This window comes from Myotis brandtii, unplaced genomic scaffold, assembly GCF_000412655.1.
Source record: "Myotis brandtii unplaced genomic scaffold, ASM41265v1 scaffold486, whole genome shotgun sequence".
Taxonomy (NCBI): domain Eukaryota; kingdom Metazoa; phylum Chordata; class Mammalia; order Chiroptera; family Vespertilionidae; genus Myotis; species Myotis brandtii.
In genome coordinates, this window is record NW_005368569.1 from 1805415 (window position 1) to 1831290 (window position 25876).

At 45.3% G+C, this 25876-nt stretch overlaps 1 protein-coding gene across 1 annotated transcript in view; it reads left to right on the forward strand.

The window, feature by feature from the left end:
• Positions 1-25876, forward strand: part of ZFP90 (ZFP90 zinc finger protein) — an 85243-nt gene that overhangs the window by 8486 nt on the left and 50881 nt on the right. Inside the window, exon 2 of the mRNA XM_005876445.2 lies at positions 2002-2149. The gene's annotated coding sequence lies outside the window, so the exon portion shown is untranslated. The remainder of the gene's footprint in view (positions 1-2001; positions 2150-25876) is intronic.

The window sequence follows — 25876 nt, forward strand, 5'->3', positions numbered from 1 at the left end:
AAAATCAATAAAATATATTTTAAAAAAATAATAATAATAATTTTTTGGTTGGGGGTCACCATAACATGAGGAGCTGTATTAAAGGGTCGCGGCATTAGGAAGGTTGAGAACCACTGGGCCCTATAGGGTCATATACACGGACTCCTGTAGCCTCTCTGCCTCATCCCGTAGGTTCCCTCTGCTGCAGCACATTGACCCTCCATGGTGTTCCTTGATTGCCTCAAGTACACTCTAGCCTCAGGGCCTTTGCACTTGCTGTTCCCTCTGCTTTGAAGCTCTTTCCCTAGATATCCTCATGGATATTCCATATAAAATGGCAGCCTTGCCCTGGCCAGTGTGGTTCAGTTTGTTGGAGCATTGCCCCATACACTGAAAGGTCACTGGTTCGATTCCTGGTCAGGGCACATACCCACATTGCGGGTTTGATCCCTGGTGTGATCAATGCTTCTCTCTCTCAAATCAATTAAAAAATACAAATATAGATAAATAAATAAATACGTAAATAGTAACATACTTTAAAAAATAAATAAAAATTTAAAAAATTTTTAAATGGCAGCTTTTCCTCTCCTAGCACTCGCTACCCTCCAGTATTATCATCTGATATTTTATATATTCTCTTATCTGTTTATGGTCTGTCTCTCCCCTACTATCACTCCTCCAGTAATCCACTAGAATAAACTCTCCATTAGGGTAGATATTTTGTCTATTTTGTTTACTGCTGTACTCACAGAATGTGGCATAGCACCTATACATAGCAGGTGCTCAGTGAAACATGTTGAATGAATAAGAATAACACATAATCCATAGTATGTGACCCTAACATTTATTTTTTATTTTTCTGCATTACAGTCCTCATGTAGGACACATGTGTATATAACCTTTCACATTATGGAAATCATAGAGTAGATATAATTTTGAGTTCTGCTTTTATTTTTCTAACATTACATGTTATAAGCATTTTCCCTTGCTAAGATTGAATTCATTTGTTCAGTTGCTCATTCACTCATTTAGTCAATGAATATTTTTTTAAAAATATATTTTATTGATTTTTTACAGAGAGGAAGGGAGAGAGATAGAGAGTTAGAAACATCGATGAGAGAGAAACATCGACCAGCTGCCTCCTGCACATCTCCTACTGGGGATGTGCCCGCAACCCAGGTACATGCCCTTGACCAGAATCGAACCCGGGACCCTTGAGTCCGCAGGCCGACGCTCTATCCACTGAGCCAAACTGGTTTTGGCTAGTCAATGAATATTTAATGAGGCATTTCTATGTTCCAGACAGTACTAGGTCTATAGTGGTAAACGGGGACACAGAACTTGCCCTCGAGGAACAGAGATTCTTTATAAATGCAATCTGTAATGGTTGCCTAATATTCCATCAAATATCACACTATATTTAACCTCGCCCCTAGTTAAGACTTTTTATTACTTAAAATAATGTAATGAAATACTCCAAGTTTATAGCAATTACCCATTACAAATTATTCTTTAAGGTAAATTCCCAAATGAACAGTTATTGAGTTAAAGGGTTAAACATGGTTTTGGTGTTTTTATACCATCTGCCATATTGATTTCAAAAAGGGCGGTACCCATTTTGCCCAGTTGCCAGCATGAATGTCCCTGCTTCATCACAGTCTCTCCAGCGTTAGATATTACTTTCAGTTTTGGCTAATGCAGAGTATAACATGATCCTTCCTTTTATTTATAATTTATGTCTATTAAGAATGCACACTTTTTTGCTTTCTTCTTTTGTCACTGGTTAGTTCAGTAGGTCCTCAGGAGGCTCTTGGAGGGCCATTGCCCTACCTTGTAGATCATGCCCAATGTCTATAGCGCACATTGGAGGTTTATAACATCTTAGAGTTGGAAGGGCCTGCATTCATCATCTAGTTTAGTGGAAATTCTGATAGATGGCTTTCTAGCCTCTGCTTGCATAGCCTGGCAGTGAGGACCTCACCATCTCATGGAAGCTTGTCTTGTTTTGGGCCTGCTCTACAGGTATTGAACTAGCTTCTGGTCGTCGTGGCTCCCATGTGGCCCCGTTCCTGCCCTCTGAAGCAGCAGAGCCCACATACCAGATGTTACAGAACCTCCCTACCTTTGCTGCTCATCTCTGCAAATAGATGACTAGAATGGTCAACTCCAGGTAAGTCTGGCAGGCCCGGTGGCAAAGACACTGTCCCACACACAAGTCTGCACTGGCCACATCAGCAGCCTCTTCAGCTGGGTTCATATGAAATTTAAAGTCAGCTGAAATTCTAAGACCTTTATGTGGACCTGCAGCCAAACCTACTTCCTCTCATCCCACATTTCTATAGTTGATCTTTTAAAACCTGAAAACAAGACTTTGCTCTTCTCCCTATCTTTTTTTTCTTCAATGTTGGTAGAGAGGCTGCCCTGGTCCCACTCCTGCTGTCTAAGATGGGGACAATAGAGTCAGTCTGACAACTTCACATGCTGGCGTGATAATCAAATGAGATGAAGTTGGACATTTGTCACTCATTTTGGTTGCCTGGCAGCTGAGCCTCCTTCATGTGCTTGAGGGATCCCGTGTCTCATGAGGTGGAACCATTCCTTTGCAGCTAGGACCTGGTCATCAGCCTGAGCCTCAGGCTCCTCCAGTCCAACAAGCTCTCTCTCTCCCCGATGCCACTCCTCACCAATTTTGAATTGGAAGCCAGTGACAGCAAAAAAGGAGGGTCTGCTTTGCACCCCTTTTAGTGCTTTGATGGGTATCTTCTCAGTTTCCAGTGAGAGTTCAATGGACAGCATCCCTCAGAAGGTGTCTGTGGTGTAGGTGGCAGGGAGGGTAGGCCAGACTCAGTGGTCACAACGATGTCTTCTAAGACTACTGCTGAGTTGGAGTTTGGGACATTGTTCTTGATTGTGTGCTTCCAAACCTGGTTTTCTACCTTCCTGGAGATATTGTGAGTTACTCACTATCTTTTAATTTATGTCCTTTGCTGTGCACATCAGCCAAAGTTAGTTACTTTTGCTTACAACTAAAATTTCTAACCAATACATGCAGGATATGAAAAGTAAATGGAAAAGTGCTAAACACCACACACATACAAGATATTATTGTTTGGGATTTTGATTTCTAAGTAGTGGGTATAAGGAGAGTAGGGGGAAATAAGCCTGAGTTCTGTACCTGCTAGGAGTTCAGACAGGTCTAGGCATGCGTGAAAAGCTGGCTGGCATGAGGGGGTGATGGTAGGAACTTGAGTGCTGGACACTGGCTCCACAGTTAAAGACTGACCTCTGACCCTAAGGCATCTGATGTGGGGATGGCAGCTGCCAGAAGGCCTGCTGGGCACACATAAATGGATTGGCTGCTTGCCCCTCCTACCCTTGGGCCATTACCAACAGCCAGGGCCAGGAGGTGGGGCTGGGCTATAAAGCAGTTCACCTGGGGCTGTGCAGCTGTTCCTGCGATGCCCTCACTGGGGTGGAAGAGGAAACCTGTCTGGATAGGCCCCCCACACCTGGAACCACGAGAGGGATTATGAGTAGGTTGGGATTCCATCTTGGGCTGCCCTTGTCCCACTGAACTATGGCTTGGCTCTCCAGCCCGGCCTGTGCCTCCGGAGGCCTGTCCCATGCTGCCATCTGAGTCTACCAGCCCTGGGTATCCCAGAGTGGGGCTGAGACTGGCACTGCTGCCCTGGTCAGTAATGAGCCCTTGGGAGTTTGTGGCATTAAGCACAGCTTCTCTGGGGACATCCTATTTTAAACCCCAGGTTACCGCCAGAGTAGCCCTTCTGGGTATGTGTATAGGGTAATGGTGCTCCTGCCTTAGCGATTCTGTGATTCAAGTAAACACTGGTGCTGGCCTGCTCCCAGTACCCTGGTGCACCTCCAGGGAGGACCAAGATCATGATGTGTCCAAATCAGCCAGGGATAATGTATTGGGCCTGGACCACAGTCATATCAGAAATGTGGTAGCATCGTTCAGAGGGTTCCTCATAGAACTGTAGGTTCTATCCCTGCCATAGCCACAGATTTTTGTGATGTTAAGATCTCAACTACCAATTTGAATCTTCTTGCCAAATATGACTGTATGTAATATTGTTTTGATATCAAGTCAAAACAAATCCACTATAAAAACAACATAGAAGATAAGTTCTTAACTTTATCATCTGATCTAGATAGCTTTTCAGTGTCTAAGTTACTCTGGGTGAGGCACTTTAAGTACCCTGACACTGTACATGCTTTCTCTTATTTAACAATCACCACAATCCTATTTATAAGATACTATTTATAAAAGTACCATATATAAGGTACCATTATAATTCCCATTTTACAGGCAGGGGAACTGAGGCCCATAGTGGTTATGGGACTAGCCCAACGTCACATAACCAGTAAGTGGCAGAGCTGGGCTGGTCATCCACCCCCTTGAGCCTGAAAACTGCCTTTCCCTCAACCCATTCCGTTGTGGGGCAGCTCTGGCTGTTGAAATGTTTTCCCTCACATGGAGCTAAAATCTGTGTCTCCCTAAATCAGTCCTATTTCTATGTCTGCGTATCCCATCGCCTACCATGACAGTTCCTGGTCTCCCAGTCTTCCAGCTCAGGTCTCTATTAATGATCGGGGGCACTTCAGCTTCTTCCTATGGGAACATCTGGACCATTTTGTATCAACTGAGTCCTTAGGATCATTGCTGCAAGAAGGTCGTGGCTAGGTAGCTCTCCAGTTCTACAAGTACTGCCATCCATTCTGTCCCACTTCTGGCAGGGTTATGTCAAGAAATAGTCGACCCACCCTAACCGGTTTGGCTCAGTGGATAGAGCGTCGGCCTGCGGACTGAAGGGTCCCAGGTTCGATTCCAGTCAGGGGCATGTACCTTGGCTGCGGGCACATCCCCAGTAGGGGGTGTGCAGGAGGCAGCTGATTGATGTTTCTCTCTCATCCATGTTTCTGCCTCTCTATCCCTCTCTCTTCCTCTCTGTAAAAAAACCAATAAAATATATTTAAAAAAGAAAAGAAAAAGAAATAGTCGACCCAATCACTAGTTTTAGAAGGGCATTATTAGAAAGTTCTTCTCTAAGAAAAGTGGCAGGATGACAGTCAAAACAGCAGCAGCTTGATTAATACTATGCTAAGGATTGGATTGCTGCATGGGAATCTTCTGTCTCCCTTGTATTCTGACTGGAATACAGGATTCATGCGGACAGGAATTTTTGCTTGTTTTGTTTGCTGCTGTATCCCCAATGCCTACGATGGTGGCTGGAATGGCAAATATGCAAATATTTATTGAATGAATTATGAGTACAGTTTCATGTCTGATGTCACCTACTCGGGTTTCTAAGGTGTTTTGGAGAATAATATGATCTCCCAAGGCCATGGCTTTGAATTTTGTTTTCCATTACCTCACCAGCAGTTTCTTAGTTTTGTTGTGATTTTGATTCATAAGAAGATAACCTTAACCATATGCCAAATACATTGGATAAATAACTCTACCTCAAAAGCAGTTTAATTTGATCTTGTAAATCTAAGTCTAAACTGAAATTTGGTTCAGCTGGATAAAGGGGCTATTGGATTTCTAGTCTTTTATCCTATGAAACACATTCTGTGACCTTCTGCTTTGAATATTGAGCTTGAATTCAAAATGTAAAATCATCAGGAAACAGCTAAATGAGAGGAATGTTAGCATTTACATTTTTTTTTCATTGTCTATACACAAATAATACATGCTCATTGTTTAAAATGAGAAAATACAGGTAAGCAAAATGAGGGAAATATAAACCACTTATATTCCCACCATTCAGAGATGGTCACTGCTACCATTTTTCTGTTATATATCAAATACTGAAATTAGCTAATATGGTGATTGATTCATTTTTCTTATGAGAAAATGAACATAGGAGATCTGGTTCTCAGCCCAGGTCGACCTGTGCTTAGAGGAGCCCACAGATCTGAGTCCAGTAAGGCCCAGGCAGCAAAGGTAAATGGATGGGATCATCTCTAGTTCGCATCTCAGAATCTGACTTTGAAAGGTGACCCCAGAAGTGGCAGGAGGCTACAATGGAGAGAGAGTAAGGAAAACAACTTTGACCTGGCTAAACATCCCAGATTTGACATAGAGCAGATTTCCTAGAAATAGGAGTGTGTTTTCCTAAGAATTGGAGGTGAGGTAATTTTGGAAGAGTCGGCCACAAGATGACTTGCAACTCAGAAAGGCAGAACGTGCAAGCAAGGCTTGGAGATAGCCCTCGTGCTCACTGTGTAGTTGACTGGTTTATCCTGGACCAATGTTCTTCCACCCTGATTTGCTAGGAGGAGACCATGTCACTTCTGGTTCATGACTCACTATAGGAAAAGGTGGAGATCTGTGTGAATTGGACCTGAGGTCATGTCCTTGGGCATCTTAGCATCTTCCAGTTGGGGTGCAGGATTCCTGGGAAGTCAGTCATGAGCAAAAGACTCATATTTTTCTTTGAAGTTAATGTAAATTTTGTATTCTTCTCCATAAGATTTGTCTTGAAATAATAAAATAATATTAAAATAATATTTTAAAAAATCTTTAAGTGAAGTCAATGTTCCATGATGCTAAGCATATAGGCACATTTTGTAAACATTGGTTGAAGGAAAGAATATTGTTTACCCCAATCTACAGGATGCTCTTGCTCAGGCCATGACAAGTCTGAAAAGGAATGATGGGATCACTGGGCTGGGAGGTAAATTAATAGTCTCTGGGTACCACCTATATGCAAGATAAGATGCCAGATGTTTTACCTGCATAGCCTCAGTTTAAACACCATAACCCTACAAAGATCCCTATTTCATAGGCAAGTAATTGGAGAATCAGATAGATTAGGTAATTTTTCAAGGTCTGGATGGAAATCCTGGTCTCCTTGAGCTCCTGTTCTCTCCATATACCTTGTGGCCCCCTGAGGCCAGTTTACCCGTCAATTTCTTGGAGATAGCATGGAGAATGCAGCTCACTGCTGTGTTCTCGGGCATGAAAGAAACTGCCATGTTCTGTCTTCCTGTACTGAAGACTGACATTGCAGGGATCATAGGGCTTGCCTGTGGGCAGAGGAAGGCAGCACCTCTGGGGGCCTGGAGCACATCCCTTGTTCCTGAGTGGGCCAAGTCGGGGCACACAGGGATGCTCCAGGAGGAAAAGGGCCCACGTGCCATGTTACTTCAGTATAGCATTCATTCAGAATCGTCGTTGGCATTTTTAGCTTGTTTAATCTTTTGAACTTTGTTCCTAGTCTGTTATGACTCAAGTTCAAGTTGTTTTTTGTTTTTGTTTTTTCAAGTTTACTGGGTCCGCTCAGCTGTGAGTTGAGTGTCCCTGCTTGAGGGATCCAACATGGCTTTGTGGAGCTCTCCAAAAGCACAAATTATAAGGCTCCAGATTATTCACAGATGTCTGGGGGTGGCTGTTAACATGGTTATTCAGTGACGGCATTGCAGTCCCTGAAGCAGATGTGGCCATTCCAAGGGGAGCACACGATGCTGTTCTCCTTCTTAGGTTAGCCTCACAGCACCCTCAACTCTTGCCTCCAAAACTCCTTCCCTAGGGCACAGGGCCAGCAGGTGTGTGAGAGGTACATAGGGGATTGAGCCTGAAGGCAATTATAAGTGGTTGCAAAAAGTAAGTACAGCCGAAACCGGTTTGGCTCAGTGGATAGAGCGTCGGCCTGCGGACTGAAAGGTCCCAGGTTCGATTCCGGTCAAGGGCAGAGCCTGAAGGCAATTATAAGTGGTTGCAAAAAGTAAGTACAGCGTGAACCCACTGTATGCAGCTTAGAGAAGGAGAGGGAGGGATGCTCCTGGGTGCTAACTAGCAGTGGTGTCTCTAGGAAGGAGTACACACATCCCTCAGTTCTCCTTTTACCTGTCTGCATTTTTAATTTTTCTGTCATGAACATGCATTGTTTTTCTAATAAGAAAAAAGAGAATTATAAACAAATCCTACCATTGGCTATTTAGGTAATTCTGACTTCTTATGAGTATAAACAGTGCAGAGCAGGAATAATTGGCGGAAAAAATGAGTTTAAAATGATAAAACACAGAAAAGTAGACCTTATCTCTAAATTCTGAAAAGCTAACAAAGTTACTTCAAGATGGTTAAGAGGGCTATAATACTACTGCAATGCTGGGCAACATGGTTCCTATTCAAAAAGCAACGACTAGGCCTAATCGTTTTCAACCTAGTCATTTTTTCAATAATAGTTCATCAGGTTGATCGAAGTACCACGTTTAGAAACTTAAAAACTTTTCTTTTTATGTACCTTTGGCACCAGTCACCTGCACGGGGCTGGGAAGTAAAGACGAGAATTCATCCCATTGTTACCTCTGAGTTTGTGGGGTGAAAATGAGGCTGAGAGATATAGCTAATAAGGTCGTGTGCTCACATAAAGCACTTGACCCTGGTCAGTGACCCAGAGCAAGTTTGGGTGCAGGTTGCTACTTCAGTGTTGAAAACATCAACTCCAGTCATTCAAATGGCTTTTTTTATTTAATACATTTTAAGTTACAACAGAATATTATCCCTTATAAAAAAGAAAAGTGGGAAAAAAAATAAAATAAAATAAAAAGGAAAGTGGAAAAGACTCTTTTTAAAAATATATATATTTCTTTATTGATTTCAGAGAGGAAGGAAGAGGGAGAGAGAGATAGAAACATCAATGATGAGAATCATTGATGGGCGGCCTCCTGCACGCCCCCTACTGGAGATCGAGCCCTCAACCCGGGCAGGTGCCCTTGGCCAGAATCGAACCTGGATCCTTCAGTCCGCAGGCCAATGCTCTATCTACTGAGCCAAACTGGCTAGGGCTGGGAAAGACTCTTTTGTCTGCTAACCCCAGCTGTTCCCAGAGCTGCTGTTGGCTAACCAGCAGTCTGGTGGCCTCAAACCCTGTATCCAGCTGTACCTTTTCTGTCTACCCTAGCCTGGAATAATCCTGCGGGACTTCAAAGCTGTCAAGCTTTACTGTGACAAAAAGAAAATTAGTACCACCATGGAGATGTGGTTTCCAATTCAGCCAGCAGTTTGCCAGTCCTTTTATCCACACCTGGCCAGACACTATTCTCATTCCCCATCCTAGCTGTTCCCTGATTGTCCAACTCTTCTCAAATTGTTCACCTACCGCTGTCTATATCCAACTTCTGCAGCCCTGGGAGAGTGAAGCATATCAGGTTTTCAGCTCCTCTCTTCCTTACTTCTAAGAAGATCTACATGGCATTGCCAAGACTAGCCTCCCTCTTAGGATCTCCCTCCCACCCTCCCTTGCCTCTTCCAGAATCCAGTTCAATAAATTACCCTCTGTCTTTGATTCTCTCATCCTTCCCTTGTGTCTGGTTCCTTTTCTTCGCCCTGTAAGTACAATTCTTTCCCATTTTAGAAAACCTTACCTTTACTTTCTCTTCCCAGGCAGCTCCCACCCTGCCCTTTATAAGCAAACTTCTTGAAGTTAGACCATATTTTGTGTCTCCATTTCCTCAGCTTCTTTTACTTCCCACCAAATCTAGATTCTACCCCTATCATTATACAAAGACTGCCCTTGCTAAGGCCACCAATGAATTTTTGATTGTCAGATTATTAAATGAATCTTTTCACCTGAACTGACCTATCTGTGTGATATATGATCAGTTTCTATAACTCCTTAAAACTCTTGTAATTCCGTTGGCATTTCTTCATGCTTTTCAGCTGCTTCCTCTCACCTCTCTCTCTGACGAATTCTTAAATACTGGTGTGTCCCAAATTTTGTCCTTGACCCTGCCTTGGTTTCCTTCCATGATCTTTTTAGTTAGTAGGGGTTGGGTCTGTGCCCAGTAGTGCCCAGCAGAGAACTGTAGAAGTGGAAACCATTGGGTCTCTTTGATCTCCAACATAGCACATAGCGCTGACCCAGAGGAGTGTGTTTCTAATAATGGAAATTTGGGCATTAGACCCTTGGTGGATTGGAAGCAGGTGAGTCTTGTATGTGACTCACATTCACCCAGGAGGCCATCCCTTTCCTTGCTCCAGGACTCAGCCAACTTGGAGGACATAGAGCTGTGCCTCATGAAGGCTGTGTGCCCACAGGGCTGCTCCATGTCACATTCTAGAGTCTTTCATGTTGACACGTGTAGCTCTAATTCATTTGTCTTCATCTATAATAATAAAAGCACAATATGCAAGTCGACCAAATGGTCGAACAGCGGAACGACTGTCCGGACAACCTTCTGGTCGAAGCCAGGGCTGCGAGGGCCAAGCCCCTTGCACGAATTTCATACATCAGGCCTCTAGTTGCCTATAATATTCCACTACATGAATATACTACCATACCCATTCTCCTGATAAACATTAAGATTGTTCCCAGTTTTTTATATTTCCCACAATATTACTATAACAATCTCATACTTGTGAGCATGTGCAGAAGAGGGTGTATGCATCTTAAACTTCACTAGTGAATGCCACATGGCTTCCCAAAGGTTGTACCAATGTGTATACTCACTTGACAGGTGGGGAAACTGAGGCACAGAGCAGGACAGTCACTTGGCCAAGGCCACAGAGTGGAGAAGCTGCAGAAGCTGTTGGCTCAAACCACTTTGTCCTCAAGAATAGCAATGAGTCTGGTGCGAGCCCTGTGCCCTGGGGGAGGAAGCTGAATGTCTCTGAGGGCATGAACGCCTCTGGTCTGGTTCTCCTTTCTTTGTTCTCCTTTCAGCTATCTTTGGTCACTCAGGGCCACATGGAGAGAATTGCCTGCTTTCAGAGGCAGGCCCCTGAGTGCTGTGCTGGCTGAGCCATCCACGAGCCACAGAGGTTCAGAGGAAATTCCATTTCTCTACCAGTGGAAAATGAATGTCCCGGACAAGTCTTTATCCAGAGCTCAGCCCAGCCAGAGTGAGCCATGAGCCATACTCAGAGGGTGCGAAGCTCCCCTATGCAGCCTGACACAGGGCAGGGAGTGTTTTGCAGATCAAGAATCTGAGGCCAGGAGAGAAGTGATCTGCCCAGGATCCCACAGCAAAAATTGTGGCAGAACCTGGCTCAGTGCTGGGCTTCTCGCTGGCCAGCATGGACCAGGTAGTTGCAGGTGATTGTAGTGTCGGACTGGTGGGTGTTGGCATCTCAGCATCTTTCTTATTTATTAGGAGCCTTGGAGCCACATCCTTCTTGGAACATGATTATATGTTTCTGAAACTGAATTCACTCTTTGATATTTGAGATCCTGGGATTTTGAATTGTTATATGTCTCATCCCAACTCTGCTCCAGATTTTGGATGATGAACTGATGGGAACAGTTAACCTGAAATTCCTCAGGACAAGATTTACTAACTGTCTGTAGGCTGTAGGAGCTAAAAAAACAAACCAACCAAAAAAAAAAACACAAAAAACAAAAAACCTTCCTGAAGTGCCATACCCACAGAGTGCCATGCCCTGGGGAGAATCTAGCTTGGGCGGCAAGGTGAGTGAGCTAGCATTCTCTTCAGAGCACCCAGCAGGCTGCCTCCCTCCCCTCAGAGAGGAGCCGTCTTGGTCACTGTGGCTTTCCCTTTGGTTGGCCAGTCCCATCTGTCTGGCTTGCTGTGCCCTGACCCTTCAGAGGCCAGCAATGTCTCTGAGATGCTGCTGGACAAGAAGAGGTGAGCCTAGGTGAGAAAGACGCCCAGTTTGACAATTGTCCCCAGCCACTTACTGAGTTCCCTGCTGTCTCTCAGATTCCTGGCCTCAGGCCTTGCTTAGCAGCTCTCAACACCTCTTAGCTCAGCTCTGGGATCTCCAGGAGACTTCCCAGCTTTAGCCCCTTCAAATCTTGAACTAAACCTGCCTCCAGCTCATGCCTGTCCATCCTTGGTCCCCTCCCCATCCAGCTCCTCAGTGGCCCCTGGTTGCTTACCAAAATTCCCGGCACTTTGCCACATCCCTGTTCTGTCTGAACCATCCTCCATCAAGTGGGGTCAGGGAAAGCCCTGTGGGATGCAGCCAGATAACCTGGTACTTTGGCAGGTGAGTATGGAGAGGGGACAGAGTTGGGTCATGTAGGAGCCAGAATAACCAGAGGACACGGAGGGCAGCTGGACATGCAGTTACCCACGAGTCGGGCCAAGGAAGTCCAACTCTGATATGAAGTCCATATCAGAGATCAGACTGGACACAGATGACACAGCCAAGGAGGCCACCGCCTGGGAAAGGTGGCTTGGAGGGAAGTGGCAAGTGAAAAGCAGAGACTGGAGGCAGCGACAGCAACGGAGGGTCTCTTGCTCTCATGCCTCTCAACTGGGGACGTGTGGGAGATGCAGCCGTGGGTCTACAGTCCTGACTTGAGGATGTCCCTTATGCTGTGACACTGTTGCCCATCCTTTATTGTCACCTTTATGCCAAGTTGGGCTGCTCCTCTCCTTCCATCCCTCAGGCCCACCTTCTGAACCTCTCTGCTCACTTGTTGACTATTCTCTATTTCCCCACAAACCCAGCCTTTTTCCAAGCCCACACTGCTTGACCTCTAGACCCAGGCTGGTGCAGGAGTTGCCCTGCTCAGACCAAGAGCAGTGCCTCAAGCCTCCAGGAGAGACCCTGCTGTATGTAGCCTCTGACTCCCTTCAGACTCTCGTGGCGCTCTGTTAGACATCACCATTCACTGAACCCAGCTAACACTATTTCCCCACAAGCCCAGCCTTTTTCCAAGCCCACACTGCTTGACCTCTAGACCCAGGCTGGTGCAGGAGTTGCCCTGCTCAGACCAAGAGCAGTGCCTCAAGCCTCCAGGAGAGACCCTGCTGTATGTAGCCTCTGACTCCCTTCAGACTCTCGTGGCGCTCTGTTAGACATCACCATTCACTGAACCCAGCTAAGACACACACACACACACACACACACACACACACACACCCTCGTGGCGCTCCGTTAGACATCACCATTCACTGAACCCAGCTAACACACACACACACACACACACACACACACACCTGTTGACCTACCTACCTACCTGTTTGCTTTTGGCTGAGATGTCAGCTGCTTTCTGGGGTTCTGTCTGCGCTGCTTTTGGCACCCAACCTGGCCAGCCCTGTTCTTGCTTCATGACCTCTCATGGCTAACTCACAGTGCTGAGGCTATGAAAAATGTGCAGGCAGGGGCCTAGTCCATCTTGTTTACCACTGAATACTCAGTGCCAGCACATAGTAGATACCCAATAAATATTTGAACAGGGGCTTGAGTTTCCGATAGGGATGTGGTTGGTATTAGGGTCAGGGCCCTGATGCCCCTACCCCATGCTGCTTAGATGTACGTCTGTGAGTGGCACACGTTAAACACCAGGTGTGTCTGAGCACTGAGATGTGTCTTAGATCTCAGAACCCTGTGTCCTTCTCCATCGGACTCTGCCATTGGCTGTAGTACCCAGCTTGTTCATGCCCTCATTTTCCCCTATGCTAGTGGGGATGGGAACTCTCCTGGAAAGACCACGTTCAGTTAAAACACAAGTGCTTTGGGGAAACGTGTGCTGTGCCAATGTGAGCCTTGTGTAGGTACTTGGTCAAGAGAGAGGTCACTCAGTTTTGTTGGGGTGGTCATTCTGGGCTCATGATTTCAATTTGAATTCATCAGGAGGATTTTCTGGGTTAGCTGGCTACGTGGTGAGTTGTGATAGGTGTCTCCTGAATGAGAGATCTAGAAAGCAGGCCTTGCCCACCATATGAGGGGCCAAGCTCAGTCAGGAGTGTCTGGGAGTATCGGGGGCGGGGGTGCTCCCATGTTCTGAGCCTACAGAGACACGGGGTCAAGAGGAGAACGTAGATGCTGGCCAGAGCCAGACAGCAGAACTAGGTCTGTGGTGTCCACCGAGGTCAGCAGGGCATTTGTAATGGCCTAGAGAGGAAGCTCAGACTCTTTGCGACACACACACCCTCGCCCACTCACTGCAGCCTGGTCCTTCTCAAAGTCAAGGTGAACTTCCTGAGGAAATGAAGCCATAGAAGAACCCAAAGAAGAGGACAGCTCTCATTAGAACAGTCACCCTGCTTCTCGGGCATCCCTGAACATCTATCTGTAGCAGTTCTCTGAAAACCACACTATTTTGTGGATGCCCATGAGAGAACGGGTGATTTAAAGGAATGCTGAGGACACTTGCATCCGGTGACTAACTCCTTTGTCATTGTGGTGTTGTGATACAATAAGAAACTGGTCTTTGTCCCCAGTTCCGGGCACAGAGCTTCTAATACTCTTGTATTTTCCTGAGTGATAAAGGTGAGAGGAGCATTTTTGGTTACTCATATAAGCCCCTTGCTACCATACCTGAGTTTATGCTGATGAGATGACTTTTGGAGGATAGAGGAACCATTCCTGTGTGCTTAGGTGGTTGGAACTTTCACTCCCTCCCACCCCACCTCCAGGGAGGGGAGAGGGGCTGGACAATGAGTCTACCACCAATGGCGATGATTTGATCAATATAAAGGAACTTCCATAAAACCCTAAGTGAAGGGTTTAGAGAACTTCCAGTTGGTGAGCACACGGAGGTGCTGGGAGGGGGGTGCATGGCATCTTTGTGCCCCTTCCCCATACCTTGCTATATGTGTCTCTTCCATGTGGCTGTTCCTGACTTGTAGCCTTTATAATTAACTGGTAATAGTAAGTAAATTGTTTCCCTGAGTTCAGTGAGGCATATAGAAAAGTATGGAACCTGAAGAGAGAGGTCTTGGGAACCTCAGTTTGTAGCCAAGTCAAACAGAAGTGTGGGTAACGTGGGGGGCCCACTACTTGCGATTGGTGTCTGAAGGGAGGCAATCTTGTGGGACTGAGCCCTTAACCTTTGGGGTCTGGGCTAACTCCAGGTAGTTAGTGTCAGAATTGCTTAATGTGAGGGAAAAACCCCATACATTTGGTGTCAGAAGTGTTGTGAGGAAAGGAAACAATTTTTGCTTTAGTCCTATAAATAGTAACCCCAATACATATGTTCACTTTGTGGTTGAATTTTTGAATGAAGCAGGAAAATCCACAGTGGTTGAGGGCGGATCGGAGATGTTGGCAGGACTGACAAACGGGTGGAGAATTGCATTCTTAGCCAAGTCTGTACTTTGGTTTACACAAATGTATGGGAACCATCACTACTGAAGGCCCTTGTGGTGCTTGAGTGCAATAAAAATTAACTCTTTCATATAGAGTTGAGTGTTTGGCCCTCAGAAAGTGCAAGCCTGCTGATATGAAGGATTGCTGGCTTGGCTTCTAGAAGAAAGAAAATGATGGATTTGGTTTAGCAATTTTCACCAGCCTCTGGGCGCCTCAGCCAGAATGGCAGTGTGACCACAGGACCATAGAGACTTCAATCAGGTCAGTGTAGTAAAGACTGGAATCTGGGTTCAGCCAATTGCTGGATGAGCACCTTGCACATGGCATTGGCTTCCAGGCTCCGGAATTTCACGACTCACTGTAGGTTATGTAATGACGGTCTTGTCTGACAGCTCCGACCTGAAGGGTAAGCCCTGGTGGTTCAGGAGACAAGCGTGGCTCAGCATCTCACCTCCGCCTTAGCCAGTTCCACAGCAATGTTGGGAGTAATCCTGGGGTAAGTGGCCGCACATTCCACAATCACGACAGGAATGACAGTGGTCCACGTGCTCCACGGTTGGGTAGACTCCAGGATCTGGGTGTGATCACCAGCGGGCCCTGTGATAGACCAGCTCAACTTAAAAAATGGGCAAAGGGTGTGAAGAGACACTTCTCCAAAGAAAATATAGGGATGGCAAGTAAACACATGAAAAGATTTAAGTTGAGTTGTTTATATTAATATTATATACATAATATATAAATATTTGCAAACTATATATCCAACAAGAAGGCTTGTATTTCAAGTATACAGGGTGTCCCCCAAAAATGTATACACACTTTAACAGCTGATAGCTCAATTTTGAAAATGTAAGGTATTTTAATAAATACTGCCTTTATAATTATTCAAAGTGTGTGTACACATTTTTGGGGGGACACTCTATATATTAAAATTTGTTATACTCCCTCTTAGAACTTAGTGACAACAATGTCTGTGGTGAAATGGCACAAGGTAACAACTATGTTGAAATATCAAGGAGGAGACTAAAAGTTATATTTGCTTGTTAAAAACAATATATACATATATATAGTTATGTACAACTTAACAATAGGGATACGTTCTGAGAAATGAGTCATTAGACAGTTTTGTCGTGTGAACATCATAGAGTGTATTTATACAAACCTAGATGGTGTAGCCTACTATACACCTAGGCTACATGGTATAGCCTATTGCTCCTAGGCTACAAGCCAATGTAGCATGTTACTCTATAAAACAACATGAGATTAAATCAATTACAAGAGAAAATGATGTGATCGTGAGATGCAGTAAACAGGAGGTATATGAGGCTGCTGCTGGCATAACACGCATACTGTTTTACCGCAAACTATTTTTATCAGTAGAAAGAGTACACTCTAAAATAATACTAAAAAATACAGTGTAGGCCCTGCTGGGTGGCTCAGTTGGTTGGAACATTGTCCCATACACCAAAAGGTTGTGTTTAATTTCTGGTCGGGGCAGAAATAAATAGGAGGCAACTGATCAATGTTTCTCTCTCCTTTCCTTTCTCTCTAAAATCAATGAAAACATATCCTCGGGTGAGGACTAAAAAAAAAGGATAGTAGCATACTGTTTTACCACAAACTATTTTTATCAGTAGAAAGAGTACACTCTAAAATAATGCTAACAAATACAGTATAGGCCCTGCTGGGTGGCTCAGTTGGTTCGAACATTGTCCCATACACCAAAAGGTTGTGTTTGATTTCTGGTCAGGGCAGAAATAAATAGGAGGCAACTGATCAATGTTTCTCTCTCCTTTCCTTTCTCTCTAAAATCAATGAAAACATATCCTCGGGTGAGGACTAAAAAAAAAGGATAGTATAGTATAGTACCAGTAAATACAGAGTGGGCCAATCTGGGTTAGTATTGTTTTCTCCCCACCACACCTCCATCTCCACCCCTTCATGAAGCCACCATCCTGTTCCAGTAACTGATGTCTCTTAAGCTATTCAACCTCTGACCTCCTGCTGCATACTTAAGCACTTGGTGAGGACAGAGGATGCCCCCCTCGGAATGCCCTGGAGCACCATCTGGCATTAATCATGGAGACAAGACCAGACAGCATACCTTTGAGGCCATTTCACTCTTTTAAAACTATATATATATTAATTATTGATTTCAGAGAGAGGAAGGGAGAGGGAGAGAGAGATAGAAACATGAATGATGAGAATCATTGATAGGCTGCCTCCTGCCCGCCCTCTACTGGGGATCAAGCCCACCCAGGCATGTGTCCTGACCAGGAATCAAACCATGACCTCCTGGTTCATGAGTTGACACTCAACCACTGAGCCACACTAGCTGGGCAAGGCCATTTGAATCTTGATGGCTATTTAGTTCTAGTGACAATTTGTCTTCCCAGCATCTGTCTCCTGCAGTGACAGTCAAAGGACCTAGAATTCCTCACTGGGAGAGCTGACCAGACTTTTAGAATTCTAAAAACCAACTGGAATCTCAATTAGCCTGGCATTCTGTTGGCACTTGCAGAAACCCATGTGTGTGGCAGGTAGGGAGAGCTCCCTTCCTGAGGGAGGGCAGGGGTTGTTGTCTTCATATCAGGAGTGAGCAAACTGAAGTTTCATAGAATTCAATGACTTGCCCAAATCACCCAACTGGCTCATCACAGAATGTCTTCACCCCTGGGTCCAGAAAGGACCCAGGCTCAGACCTCCCGCTCCCAGGCCAGTGGCTCCCATTCTGTCAATGCTACCAGTTGCATGTGAATTTTTCTGTCAATGAAAAATTCAAACTGCTGCCGCGTATTCTTTTATGGTCTCAAAGAAAAGCAACTTCAATGGATGAAGGGTTTCAAAGGGTATATTTAAGGTCTTGGGTGCAAGTCAAAGAGCTAGATTTGGGAAAGGTTGGTTTTGCCTTTTTCAAATAGATCGCTAGGCTTTATTTTTTCTTCTGTCTTTTGTTAGGTCAAGAAAAGGTGTGTGTGACCCAATAGGATTCAAGGGTCAGCTCACAGCACTGAGTCTGTGGAGGAAAGAAGGTAGAGGAGGTCTGATGTACAAAGCAGGCCCTCCAAGATGCCTCGCTGTCCCCATCACGGCCCAAGTTCCTCAGCCTGGTGTTCTCAGCCTGGCCCATTTCCAACCGCGGCCTCTTTCCCTGGCCCTTTCATCACCCCTCTGTCCACCCAGCCAGGCTGCCGCCTCCGGGACACCCACGCCCTTTACCTGATGTGTACCCTTCCCCTTTTCTCAGCTTTGCATGCATAAGTGCCCCAGTACTCGGTCCCCCGAGAAGCAGCGTGGGTCCCAGTTTCTCTCAGCTAGATGGGCCTGCTCCTGCCCTGGCATCTTCAGGCCAGGCTGTCCTCACGTGTACTAAGCCTGTCTCTGAGGCTCAGTCTTGCAAAACCTCTTCCTCCATGGCCTGTAATTAGGCCGCATCCCGTTCCCCTGTGCATAGCTTTCCCATGTGTCTTATCTCCACACCTAGACTGTAAGCTCCTCCTGGGCATGGACAGGTCTGATTCTTCCTCGTGCCATCAAATCTCAGCACCTGGCATCGTCCACGCTGTACCGATCTATATGGATCACTTTGAATTGTTTAGCCTGAGTCTGAGTCTTGGCAGGAAGACGGGAGGTTCGCCAGCTGCAGTTAGTTTTCCTGTGAATTCTGGAAAGGAAACGGGCAATGGTGGCACAGAGATGCGTACTGCACTCCCAGCTGGAGGCTGGAGGTTCATAGAAGCTGGTGTTCATCTCTGAAGGCGAGAGAAATGCGGTCCACTGAGGAGTGCCCCTGCCCACAGAAACTTCTCCGTTGCTTCACACACAGGGAGGGCATGGGGTTGGGACAATCACACAGCAGGCGCACAAATGCTCCACGTGCTAATCTCCTGGAGAAGGTGCCCTGTCCTCCAAGCTGGGCTACCTGAGAAAGGATCTGCTGTGTACAGCTTCTGCCCATTTGCTTGAACTGGATTTAAAGAATTCAGAAAGCATGGATATCATGTACCAGAGAGGGTACGTCCAGGGCCGGAAGGATGAACCAGGCATAGTCTTGGCTCTCAGTAAACTTTCTGCCTAACAGCGCGGGTGACGCATGAGCATACTTGAGCATGATGCAAGTCCCTGACAATCGCTAAAGTCAGAATCTCTTTAAGATGAGACTTCCAGAATGGGGGGGAGGGGGTATCGAAGAAGGACATTTCAGGAGGAGGGTTCTGTGTAAGCAAAGATAAGGAATTAGGATCATGTAGGGCATGTTCAGAGGACAGAACAGAGTGTCGCTTGAGTTTACACTGAGACCAGAGCTTGGGACCAGTGTGTACAAATCCTTGGAAGCCGAGAGACAGAGTAGAATGGTGGTTGCCAGGGACTTGGAGGAGGGGGAAGGGAAGTTGTGTAATGGGTACAGAGTCCCAGCTTTGTAAGATAAAGATAGTTTTGGAGAATGGATGTTTTGGTGGCGATTGTACAACAATGTGATTGTTTTATTACCACTGAACTGGACACAGGAAACTGGCTCAGATGGTAAATTTTATATTATGTGGGCAATTTTTAAAAAAAAGTTATTGAAAACCAGCTTAATCCTTAAGGGCAGGACCTCTGAATCAGATAGGCAGACCTGGGTTTGTTGCTTCATCGTTGGGCAACCTTGGTCAAATTTGTTTATTTTTCAAAGCCTCAGTTTCCTCATTAGTAAAACTGAGACGATGTTAAAACCAACTCATAGAGTAGCTGTGAGGAGTAAACGGAGGTATAGCTGTGGTGTGCACAGTGTGTGCCTGCGTGTAGGACGCAATCAACACATGATCACAGTTGATGCCAGAAGCTATCTTTTACCTCAGGGAGCCCTACATTGATGGGGTGCAGGATCAGCAGAAAGGGTGGGATGTGAAGCCTGGTAGTGCTCAGACACAGGCAGAAGACAAGTAGTGCTGGGGGCTGTGTCAGGAGACAGTAGGGGTGCTCTGGGAATGGAAGAGACTTTCCAAAGCCATGTGGAGCCAGGAACAAGACCCACCTTCACCACACACACACACACACACACACACACACACACACACACACGCACAGTGATCTTGAATCCACTATCTATCCTATTTATACTTTCAATTTTTTTTCTATATTTTTTGTGTTTATTTCTCTTTTGGATTGATTATTTTTACTATTATTCTTTTTATCCTCTACTAATTGGAAGTTACACACTTTGTTTCTTTTTCTTTTTCCTGTTAGTAGTTACCCTAGGTATTGCCACATGCATACTTATCAAGATCTAAAGTTAGTCAATTACTCTACCTTCCTCTTCCCTAATGCAAAATCGTAACACATCTTAACTCTATTTAACCCCTCCTAACTGTTACATTATTGTCATATACTTTAATTCTATCTTGTTTTGTTGTAACTGCACAGAACCTTATAATGGTACTATATCACACAGCCAATGTGTGTTTAGCTTTACCCACATATTTGCCACTTTTTTTTTTTTTGGCTTTTTATACCTCTTGCTTCACAGATCTTCCATCTGGGGTCATTTTCTTTCTGCCTGACAATATCCTTTAATGAGAGTTACCTGGTTACACATTCTCTCAGTTTTTGTTTGTCTGAAAATGTGTTTGTTTTGTGCTCATTCATGGAAGATATTTTCACTGGATAAAGAATTCTGGGTTGTCAGCCCCTTCCACTCCCAGCTTCTATTGTTGCCATAAGTCGGCTATTAGTCTAAGTTACATTGACATTTTCTTTGGTTCTCTCTCTCTCTCTCTCTCTCACTCTCACTCTCTCTCTCTCTGCAGCTCTCTCTCTCTCTCTCTCTCTCTCTCACTCTATAATTCACTATATACATTTAAGCACATACTTATTTTTCTCCTCTTTTTAAAAATCCTACTTGGGATTCTTAAGATCTATAAATGGTGTCTCTTATCAATTTTGGAAAATTCTCAACCTCTTTCCATTCTCTCCTCTCCTCCTACAACTCCTAATAATCATAGGCCATTTTTTTTCCATGTCCCTTAACCTTTATTCCACATTTTCTATCTTGTGGTCTCTCTATGCTGGTTTCTGTTGCTTATTTTCTAATCCATCTGCCAGTTTACAACTTGTGTCTTTAGCTAAGTCTAATCTTCCGCTGCATTTAAAATTTTCAGTTATGATATTTTTCGTTTCTGGAAGTTCCATTTGCTTCTTTTGCAAATCTGTTAGGTGGCTCTTTATAGTTTTCTATTTCCTGCAGATATTTTAAGTGTGTTTCATTGAACAGAGTCAGCATGGTTGTTTGAAAATCGGTACTCAGTAATGCCATTATCTGAAGTTCTTATACTGGTTCTTGTTCATTGTTTCCTGGTGTGCTTGGTTATTTGGGGTTTGTGTGCTGCCCCATACACTGCATATTTATTGGTGGGCACTTACTGAGGCCTAGGATGAAGACACCTTCCCCCAGAGAGGATTTGCAGATCCTACCTGGAGCCTCAAGGTATTAGCCGTCCAAGAGCATTTTTAACTAAATTCATGACTTGGTTTTTGACCCACCCAAATGATAGAAACTTGGGCTGCTACTCTGTGTGAAGACTGGCGTGCAATTACAGCTTCTCAGGGACAGCCCCATCTCCCTTCTTTTCCATTCCCCTTAGGGTGAGGCCTTTTAGGTGCCAGCTTAATCTAGGAGGATCTCCTGGTAGATTCTCCACTTGGGACAGTCCCTGAGTTTTGACACTTGTCCACATTCCCCCTCGAGGCCACTAAAACTGCGATTCAGATAGACCTATATCAATGAATACCCACAGAGCCTAAAGGACTTCAACATTCCTTACTTTTCTCCGCTCCTGCCTCTCCTTCAATTTTGACCTTATTCCTTTCTCTCTTGCCAATTCATTGATGCTCTCAGAAGGCGCTTTTCATATTGCATTCAGCGGTTTGGTTGTTTTCAGCAACAACATTCCCCAAAACAGTTGGCAGATCTTCTCATGCTATGTAACCTTGAATAAGTCCTTTCTCTTTTTTTGGGCCTCAGCCTCACCTACCCCATAAGGTGGCTGGGAAAATTAAATGAGAAAATGAAGGTAAAGGACCTTGCATAATGCTTTGCACATGGTGCTTGTGCTTGGCACACTAAGGCCCTGGGGACTGATGCCCAAAGTTCCCTTCCTCCTTTAACCCCTGAGGTACCAGCTATTGTTCGACCCCACAGACGGAAGTCTGTAGCCCAACCAAGCTGGGCCTGGCGCCAGTGACAGGGAAGGCACTTGACCACCCCTGCAGGGCGGGGGAGCATGACGGGCCACTGGGGGGGTTTGGATCCATGGCCTCAGCAGCATACCCAGAAGCCCCGCCATCAGGCCTACGAGGGTGTTTGACTGCAGGAGGTTTGGATGACTTGGCTTGTGGGCTGAGCCCCTGGGGAAAAAACTCCCCTTGGGTTTAGAAATCCACTATTCCCTGAGGCCAGGAGGCCAGGAGTGCCCCCCTCCACCCTGGAGAGCTAGAAGAAGGGAGTCCCTGGGGCCATGTAGGTGACCTCTCCCCCTCTCCATGACAGCCCTCCCACCTGGCTACCCCTGCTAACCCTGGGCACCACAGCTATCCCTGACACCAGAGTGTTTTAATGTGTTTCCAAACACACAGACACTGCTTTCTGTGGACAGCTTTTCTCCCCAGTGAGAGTTCCCCAAACCCAAGTCTCCTGTTCCCTAAGCCTCACGGTGTTGGTTGGGGAACCACCTGTCCTTCCCTGAGCTTAACCTCAGTCATTTCTGTTCCCATGGCCCTTGTCTGTTTCCTGGGAGGTGAGGTGTGGCCAGGGAGTCCACTCTGACAGTGTGCACTTCAGGGTCCCAGCCCAGGGAGACCTAGATTTCAGAGTCAGGTGTGATGGGGAGCAGGTTGGAAATCATTGCATTAGCTCTAGGGTAGCCCAGGTCTAGAACGAAAAGCCCTGTGATCCTAAATCATCATAGAACAAAGCCACTTTCTTACCAAAGGCAGCACTGTTTGCCATTTTACCTGCATACATGCATTAAATAGACATCTTTTTAAACAAACTCATCCAGCTTAAAAAAAAAAAAGTGGACTTCCTTACAAAATGGATAGTGGATATTCAAATGTAGATAAAATATATCAATTAAGGGGCCCTAGTCCCTGGGCTTCTGCTGTTTGTACTCTTTAGAAAACACAACCATTCTCAGAAGGTTCAGCTATGTCCTAATTATCCAGTGGGGAATAGGTGTGTCTTCAGAGGAAAACATTACTAAGGGCTTTTAGGAAGAGCTGTCTCCGAGAAATCCCTACTGAGCACAGGCAGGAGCAGGAGGCCTGCCCCGGACTCAGGCACACATTCTTGTATCAAGAGGCAAATGATGTCACTGCGATTTTTTTTTTTTTAATTCCTCTGGAATTCTTTGAATCCCCATAGCAAAGTTTGTACTTCTTTTAAGGCATTTCTTATCTCACACCACAAGATGTTTTTCTGAGATTTGTGTTGTTTCCGTGGCCTGGACTGCTCTTCCTCCCTTTATCTGCCTGGCATACCTCTGTGTATTACTCAGAAAGTACTCAAGCAGCCCCTCCCCACAAAGCCAGCCCTGGCCCTGACACACCCGAGAGAAAGACCATCTTACCCAACTCTGCTGAAGAGTGAGGTATGAATGAGGATGACATAAAACAGGCGCTATTTTCATCTTCCTTCCCATGCACCTATGCTGGAACATTCTTTTTAAAAATATATATATTTTATTGATTTTTTTACAGAGAGGAAGGGAGAGGGACAAAGAGTTAGAAACATCGATGAGAGAGAAACATCGATCAGCTGCCTCCTGCACACCCCCAACTGGGGATGTGCCTGCAACCAAGGTACATGCCCTTGACCGGAATCGAACCCGGGACCCTTCAGTCCTCAGGCCGACACTCTATCCACTGAGCCAAACCAGTTAGGGCTGGAACATTCTTTGATCCATTCACAGAGCACTTTGAATTGTGTTAGCCTCTCGATGCCCCCACCGGGTTGTGAGCCCTTTGAGAACAGGGCTGAGTCTCGCCCTCCCACCCATCACCCCCACTCTCCCCATCCCCAGAGACCCTTGCTGGACTTGGCTCTGCAGGCTGTTGGGGTCAGTGAGTGTCCGAGTGCTGGCTGCAAGCCTCCATCTGTAGGGAATTCATGTCTTCCTGGAGGCATCTAGTACAGAGTCCCACATGCAGGAAGTATCCAAAGAGTAAGGGATATGAAAGGAAGGGTTATAATTACAGACCATTTGCCATGGAAGACGCTGAGGTGCTGAGAGTCTTAAGCACCTTTCCTAAACTAGAGCGTATGAGCTTAAGAATGAATATCTAGGCCCTAACCGGTTTGGCTCAGTGGGTAGAGCATTGGCCTGCGGACTGAAAGGTCCCAGGTTTGATTCCCGTCAAGGGCATGTTCCTTGGTGGCAGGCACATCCCCAGTAGGGAGTGTGCAGGAGGCAGCTGATCGATGTTTCTAACTCTCTATCCCTCTCTCTTCCTCTCTGTAAAAAATCAATAAAATATATATATATTTTTAAAAAGAATGAGTATCTAGGACCTCCTTTTGGGATGCCAGCTTGGGAAATTTTTAACTAATTGGTTGCTATGAAAGAGAGAAATAAGAGGAGAGGCCAGAGAGGGTGTCCAGGCTTCTGGAAAGGTCTTGCAGACTGAGATGAGTGTTGACTGAGATGAGGTGATGGAAAAAGACTGCAGTGATGGTCCAAGGAGACTTTTCCCTTTCTTCTTCTTCTTCTCCTTCTTCTCCTTCTCCTTCCTAGAAGCCCGTTGCACGAAGATTCATGCAATAGGCCTTCCTTCCCCTGGCTGCCGGCACCAGTTTTCCTCCGGCACCCAGGACCCAGGCCTTTGGTCCGGCCGCAGCAAGGCTTGGCTTCTCCGCTGCAAGCCTCTTCAGTCTTTAGTCTTCAGTCTTCAGTCCAGCCGGAGCCTTCAGTCTCCGCTCCGTGTCTGCATATGCAAATTAACTGCCACCTTTGTTGGGTTAATTTGCATGCTTATCTGATTGGCTGGTGGGTGTAGCGGAGTGACACCAATTTGCATGTTTCTCTTTTATTAGTGTAGATTATTATTAAAAGAGCTTTACTAAGGTATAATTGATATATATAAACTGAAAATATTTAAAGTGTAAAATCTGATGAGTTTTAACACCTGTGAAACCATCACACAATGAAGATAATGAACACATTTATTACCTCCCAAAGTACCTCATGTCCCTTTGTCATCCTTCCCTGCCATCCCCACTGTCTATAGGCAACCACCCATTTGCTGCTCTCAGTCAGTACAGATAGATTGTATTATCTGAATTTTATCCAGTATTTACTATTTTGCTTGTTCTTCTTATTACTGAGCATATTTTTTTGGAGATTCATCCATGTTGTTGAGTATATTAATAGTTCATCTCTTTTCATTGCTAAGTAGCATTTCATTGTATGAATTATATCATAATTTTATTATCTCTCCACCTGTTTTTTCTTTTAAATATGTTTTTATTGACTTCAGAGAGAGGAAGAGGGAGGGAGAGAGAGAGAAATATCAATGATGAGAGAGAATCATTGATCAGCTGCTTCCTGCATGCCCCCCACCAGGGACTGAGCCCATAAATGGGGCATGTGCCCTGACTCGGGAATCAAACTGTGACCTCCTGGTTCATGGGTTGATGCTCAACCTCTGAGCCACACTGGCCAGGCTCTGTACCTGTTGATGGACATTTGGATCGTGTCTAATTTGGGGCTATTACAAAGAAGCTGCTATGAGTAGCTACATGCAAATGTTCGTGTGGATATACACTTTTATTTCTCTTGGGTAACCACGTAGGTATGGAATGGCAATGACTGGGTCATATGGCAAATATATATT